The sequence below is a fragment of the Arachis ipaensis genome, chromosome B9 (assembly GCF_059453495.1).
Source record: "Arachis ipaensis isolate K30076 ecotype BB chromosome B9, ASM5945349v1, whole genome shotgun sequence".
Lineage (NCBI taxonomy): Eukaryota > Viridiplantae > Streptophyta > Magnoliopsida > Fabales > Fabaceae > Arachis > Arachis ipaensis.
In genome coordinates, this window is record NC_142444.1 from 55,005,037 (window position 1) to 55,012,937 (window position 7,901).

Genomic DNA, 7,901 nt, shown 5'->3' on the forward strand with positions numbered 1-7,901 from the left:
TCAGAGAGCTCTCTGGACCAAATAGAGAGTTTTCTGGACACAAAGTATTGAAATCAAGCTTCACGTGCAACGTGAGAGAGCAAGTGTGCCACGCCAAACCAACTGTGCACTCCTAGGGGCAGTAGATACTCTTAAGTAGGACGTGAGAATAAGGACGTGGCACTTGAAGGGAAAAACAGAAAGCAAAGTGTTGAAATTATGCATAGCCGTGCAATGTGGGAGCTTAGGCGTCCCATGCCATTATGGAAGTCGTGCGTACGCATCACCTATGCATATGCACAAGTTGCAGAATATGCTCAGTCATGTGTACGTATCTCGCATGCGTACGCATGACCCCCACTTCAACGTGGGACGTGGTATCATAGCCATGGGACGTAAAGACATCAACATGGGATGTAGGCATGTCATGCGTATGCACAACCAGGGCAAAAAAGAGACATCATGTGTACGCATCTCCCATGTGTACGCACAACAAGAGAATTTTGAGGCATCATGCATATGCTTGGGAGTAAACAGAGGCCGAAATTGAGGGAAAACAAAATCACGTACCACGTGAGACATTTCACTTGCAATGTGATCCATCCAGGGAGTGAATTGAATCAAGATTTGGTCTCTACGTGCAACGTGAAGGGCTCACGTGCCACGTGAGATTTTAGCCACATTCCAGGGGGCCTCAACTTAGCCACTAAACCTCCAATTCTTCATCACTTGTGTGGTCAATAAAAGGCTCGACTTAAGCCCATTATTCACAGCAATTAATTAAGGATTGCAAGAAGATAAGATTGAGAGCTTGGCTGGAGGAAAATATTTATGAAGAAGATTTGATTCTGTTTTAATTTTGATTTCGTTTTGAGTTTGAATTTGAAATATGTCTTAGGGTTAGTATTTAAGGAGAAAAGTCACTAAAGGCTTGATGACCGGAATTCACACCCCATTCAAAATTGGTGAATTAGTCCTTTTGGCAAGTGCACCAAAATTATCGTCAAGTAATAACCCACAGTGGAGTGGGATCGTATCCACAGAGATTGGCAAATTCGAACAGTTTTAATCAATTAATGAATTAGTCAAGCGGATCAATAGGATTGTATGGTGCAGAATTGTAAATGACATAAATGTAAATGACTAGAATATAAAGAAAAGAAATAAAGTGCAGAAATATAAATGGCGGAAAGTAAAGGGCAGAATCATAAATGACTTGAATGTAAATAGGAATAGGGAATTGCTGAATGTAAAAATAAACTGTAAAGAAATGGATAGATAAGAATGGGGAAATTCATTAAGATTGGGAGATGTTGTCTCTTTGGATCGAATCTAGCTTATATCCCCTTCAATCATGCAACTCATTGACCTCTTGGCAATCATGATTGATTGAGCCCCAATCCCTTGGTGACTCAATCTCTCAGATCTTGATCAATAGCCAATTCCTTGGTTTAATTGCTCATGAAGAGAGATATGCTTGGTCCTTGATTATACCACACACCATTATAGGTCCAAGTAGAGGGAGGATTATATGTCACATATCCAAATACCAAAACCCAGATTCTACTCTAGTGTGAGAAGGGATTTCAAGCATGGTTTCATGTTTCCTTTCCCAAGGTTCCCATGAAACCCAATTGCATTCAATCTCTTTCCCAAGATAATTGAATACTAAGCATTAAGAACGAAATTCCTTCTAGCAAATCAAAGAAAAGATGAAGAGAAGAAGGATTTCACTATCATCAATCCATCAAGTACAACAGAGCTCCCTCTCTCAATGAGAGGGAAGTTAGCTACTCATAGCTCAAAAAGTACTCAAAAGTGAAGTGTAAAAGTGGATCTAAAACTGACTGCTTAACCCCCTTCTTCAGTACTCCTTGGGGGTATTTATACTACTCCTAGTAAAATAAAAGAATTACAAAAGTGAAAAAGGAAAATTACATTTTGGAGGGAAAAGAAAACACTCAATAAGCATGACTTCTCAGCTGGCGTGTGGCTGGCGCTTTTCTGGCGTGTCACGTGCCCTTTATTTCCAGCTTGGCGTGCCAGGCCTAATCCTTCAAGTGGCACGCTCGTCCCTCTCTCAACCTTGGCATGCCACGCCTTCAAACTCAAGTGGCACGCCCCTTGCTTTTCTCACTTCTCTTTGCCTCTGGAAACTTGTACTGGCGTGCCACGCCCAAGGACTGGCGTGCCACGCCCTTGCTTCATGCTTGGCTAGACTTCTCTGGAAAGTTGAACTAGCGTGGCACGCCCAGGGTCTGGCGTGCCACGCCTCTTTTGTGAGTGAGTGGTTCCTCTATTTGGCGTGCTGATGAACGTAAATATTCTTATGCCGATTAGAAACTAGTGATAAATCCGATCGTGAGTATAGTCTAACCAACATACGAATATAACATCAAACAATTCTAAAATCTATGACCGAGAGTATTGATCCTGGGTCGTTCTCCCTAGGAATTACTTTAGAATGTGCATCATTGATTAGGAAAGCTTTTATGGTTTTGAGAGTTGGTACAAGAATTCAAACTAGCAAGCAATCAACAATTAATGGAAATAAAAGCCTTGGCTAAGGGTAAGCATTGGAAGTTCCATCATTATAGTTTCCTTCAATTATGATAAGAGTTGATTATTGCTTCACTTAGTTAACCCCCTAACAATGGAGAAAAGTCAAGTGAGAGTAACTAACTTGAGTCACAAGTCCTAGTCTTACCCTAGGGAAGTCTAGCTTTAATGCACTCCAAGCCAATTAGCAATTCTCAATTCATAATCTACAATTGATATCCACTATTCAAGTGTCTCCAATAACTCAACCCCTAAGCCAAGTGAAAGAAATCAACTCCATAGCTAAGGTTGTCATTATCACAAACAATTGGTAGGCAATTATGGAAAACATGAGGCAATTGAGAGAAGAGAATCGAATTAAAGCTATCTATTCCAAACAATCATCAACAATCATACAATTGAATGAAACCTCAATTCATTAATCCACATTCAAAGTAACAAAGTGAACCAAATCTAGATCTAAGAAATTGAACCAAAAGAACATCAATTAAGAGTAGAAGAAGAGTAGATCTACACTTGTAGCAAAACAAAAAGTCAATTAGTAATAGATCTCACCAAGAATTCAAAGGAAACTTGCAATGGAGGATGAAAACCTAGAGAGAAGTTGGAGTTTCTCTCTCTAAAAACAAAATGTAACTAACTTCCTAAAAATATCTAGAATTATTATTCCCCCTCCTAACACACCTAAGCCTTGGTCTTCTTAAGCATTTCCCTCCAAAATCTGCTCCAAAACAGGGTCTGGAAACCCCTTGAAATCGCTGGGTTTCATTTAAAAAATCATGTGCGCATATCGACGTGTACGCGCATTGCGCGCATACGCGTCCTTGGGCTCTTTTGCGATCTGCGCACAGGCGCACGGTGCGCGCGAGCATCATAAGGGATATGGCCCAGCCATATAAGCGCGTCGGCTCCTCGCTCGGCTCCACTGTGCTGGCTTTGGATGAGCGCATCCACGCGTACGTGCACGGTGCGCATGCGCGCGCATGTCCAAACTTCAATTCTTTGATTTGTTTCATGCTCCTTCCATTTATGCATGCTTCCTCCATTCCCCTTGGTCATTTTTGCCCTATAACTTCTGAAATCACTTAACAAACAGATCAAGGCATCTAATGATAATAGAGGAGGATTACAATATCTCAATTTTGATGCAAAAGAAGCATATTCTCATCTATGAGGTAAAATGGGAAAGAGACACGAAATCATGCAGTTTTATATGAATAAGTGTAGAAGATCATTAATAAAACCCTTAGATTCTATGCATGATAAACCCTAAAAATGGGGTTTATCAACCTCCCCACACTTAAAGTATAGCATGTCCTCATGCTATGGAAAAGCAAAAGATCAAAGGACTACAAGGGTGTAGGACTCATGTGATGCGATCTACCTACATGAATGCAACTAGGGTACATGCTACTATCTACTTGGCCAAGAGTAATTCAATCTTTCTAGAAGACACATATGTATGTGCACATAGATCAGAATGATGGCAATGTATGAACTCTACCAATTCTAGTCATCAGAATGAAATATGCATAACTTGTATGAAGAATGCTCGCGAGAGCCAAGAACAAGGAATTGAGCTTCGAACCCCTCACCGGAAGTATTTGCGCTCTATTCACTCGGTGTATAGGGTTGATCACTCAACCCTTCTCTACTTCATGCTTTTCCAAAATTTGTTTTTCTTCTAACAATCAACATATATTCCATGCATGCATGCAAGTATCATGGGGTCTTTTCTTTAGGTTGTAATGGGGCTAGGGTCAAGGTAAGGGTGCATATTTGGTCAAGTGAGCTTGAAATTTGAATCTTTGATAAGCTTAAACTTCCCACCTAACCTATGACATCCTATACAATTCAAAAGCTAACCTAACTACCCATTCTTCACTTTTTAACATACTCATGTATTTTCTTTTCATTTCACAATACTTATGCATTGATCCTTATTGAGCTTTGCTTTGGGGCATTTTGTCCCCTTTTTATTTCTTTCTTTTTCTTTGTTTCTTTCTTTTTCTATATATATATATTTTTTTTTCTTTTTTTTTCCATACTATTTTTCTTTTTCTCTTTTTTCTTTTCCCCTTTTTTTCTTTAACATCAATGCATAATGTCTATACATTTTATCAATACATGAGCATGTACCCAATTCCCAATCATTTCAATAAAAATAGAAGGCTACCTTTTTAATCACCCAATATCCCAAGTTTTCCCATACTTGAATGATACACACACACACTAGCTTAAGCCAATCAAAGATCCAAATAAGGACATTTATTGTTTTTCGCTTTAAGGCTTGTAATGTGCTAAATTAAGAACAAGTGGGTTAATCATAGGCTCAAAGTAGCTAACAATGGGATATAAAAGGTAAGGCTATTTGGGTAAGTGAGCTAATAAAATGATGGCCTCAGTCATATACATGCATGAATACAAGGAATAACGGACATATAGAATTAAACAAATCAAAGATCACAATCATAGGAGGAGAACAATTTCACACAAGAAGGAAAAATAAGTGGTTATAAGATGTAACCACACCATTAGGCTCAAAACTCACTTGTTTGTGGTCTTGGCTCAAATCCCATGTTCCAAAATACATTCTTCAAACAAGTTAAGTATCAAAAGATTTTCAAATTTCAAAATTGGTAGGTTTGCCGTAAAATTCTAGTTTTCTAGAATAGAAGTCATTGCTCTAACCAAGTGGATTTATTAAGAGATACTAATATACAAAAGATGCCAAAAATGAAGGACCTAGTATGAAATCTATTCTAGTTAAGAAAAAAGGTTCAAGGAATTTATTCGGGTGTTACCTACAGAGACCAGTCAGCCGACCGACCTCCCCACACTTAGAAGTTGGCACGGTCCTCCGTGCCTTGAGTGAGACAGAGTGGTTGATCGGCTTCCGTGTGTCCATCCACTTCTTCATCATTATCGCTTTCATCATTATTGGTACTGATGGACGTGAAAATTTCCGGTTCTTCCATAGGTGGTGCTAGGCAACTTAGAAGCTTCTTGACGAAAGTGTATCGGCGTTGGTTACGCCGCTCATAACGGTCAAGCTTCTTGTGGAGTTCCTCTATGCGTTGCATGGATGACTTTGGTGGTGCGGATGAGGAAGAGGGGATGCGCATGGGGACGGATAAGTGTGGCTCTTCGGTGTCCGCCGGAGGGTAAAGGTACCTCCCGTTTAGAACAACATCTCCGTCTATCGGGATCATGGCCCTTCTATCCTTGGTCTCTCGGGAAACACCGGCTGCGGCGACTAAGTCGGACACTAGAGCAGGAAAAGGTATATTCCCCTTAGCGTGAATATGGCCCATAGATTGGTGGATGAGACGAGGGATATACACCGGCCTCTCTGTGAGGACACACCAAACCAACAAGGCTAACTCGGCAGTGATAGATGAGCCATGGGTGCTTGGGAGCACATAGTGGGCTAGAATTTGGGCCCATGCTTGAGCCTCTCTGGTGAGAAAACGTACGTCAATGCCCTTGGGCCGAGGCCTCATCCTACCTCAAATCCAGAATGATTCGGGTGTGGCAATGACCTTAAGGATAGCATCCCAATCAAACACATATTCGCACCGGGCCGACAAAATCTCCTCAGAGGCATCAACCCCGTCCGCTAACGGTCCAGTCTTAAGCACATTTTGAATGGCCTACTCCGTGACGGGAACTTGCCTTCGGCGCACCAATACCGATGTGAGGGAAGGGGAATGGTAATTGGTGTAAAATTCAGCCACCCATGACAAGTTCGCCTCCCGTGGCTTCTGATGAGCGGATATTTTATACGCTTTTTGGGGTTAATTTCATGTAGTTTTTAGGATGTTTTAGTTAAGTTTTTAGTATATTTTCATTAGATTCTAGGAAAAATTCATATTTTTGGACTTTACTATGAGTTTTTGTATTTTTCTATAATTTCAAGTATTTTCTGGCTGAAATTGAGGGAGCTGAGCAAAAATCTGATTCGGGCTGAAAAAGGACTACTGATGCTGTTGGATTCTGACCTCTCTGCACTGGGAATGGATTTTCTGGAGCTACAGGAGTCCAATTGGCACGCTTCCAAGTGCGTTGGAAAGTAGACATCCAGGGCTTTCCATCAAAATATAATAATTTATACTTTGCTCAAGGATAGACGACGTAACCTGGCGTTCAATGCCAGTTCCATGTTGTAGTATGGCGTCCAGCGCCAGAAACAGGTTACAAGTTGGAGTTCAACGCCAGAAATAGGTTACAACCTGGAGTTGAACGCCCAAAACAGCCCAGGCACATGAGAAGCTTAAGTCTTAGTCCTAGCATACACCAAGTGGGCCCCAGAAGTGTATTTCTGCATTATCTATCATAGTTTACTCATTTTCTGTAAACCTAGGTTACTAGTTTAGTATTTAAACAACTTTTAGAGATTTATTTCGTATGTCATGACATTTTAGATTTGAACTTTGTAATCTCTGACGGCATGAGTCTCTAAACTCCATTGTTGGGGGTGAGGAGCTCTGCTGTGTTTCGATGAATTAATGCAACTATTTCTATTTTCCATTCAAACATGCGTGTTCCTATCTAAGATATTCATTCGCGCTTAATTATAGAAAAGGTGATGATCCGTGACACTCATCACCTTTCTCAATCCATGAATGTGTGTCTGACAACCACCTCCGTTCTACATCAGATTGAATGAGTATCTTTTAGATTCCTTAATCAGAATCTCTATGGTATAAGCTAGATTGATGGCGGCATTCATGAGAATCTGGAAAGTCTAAACCTTGTGTGTGGTATTCTGAGTAGGATTCTGTGATTGGATGGCTGTGACGAGCTTCAAACTCGTGAGTGTTGGGCGTAGTGACAGACAGAAAAGGATCAATGGATCCTATTCTAGCATGAGTGGGAACCGATAGATGATTAGCCGTGTAGTGACAGCGCACGTGGACCCTTTTCACTGAGAGGACGGATGGTAGCCATTGACAACGGTGATCCACCAACACACAGCTTGCCATGGAAGGAACTTTGCACTTTTGCATGCATGAGGGAAGAGGAATACAAGAGAAAAGCTGAAATTCAGAAGACAAAGCATCTCCAAAACCCCAACATATTCTCCATTACTGCATAACAAGTAACCTTTAATTCATGCTCTCTTGTTCATTTGCAAGTCAACTGATAACCACAAATTAATATCCTGACTAAGAGTTGCAAGATAACCATAGCTTGCTTCAAACCAACAATCTCCGTGGGATCGACCCTTACTCACGTAAGGTATTACTTGGACGACCCAGTGCACTTGCTGGTTAGTGGTACGAGTTATGAAAAGTGTGATTCACAATTTGTGCACCAAGTTTTTGGCACCGTTGCCGGGGATTGTTCGAGTTTGGACAATT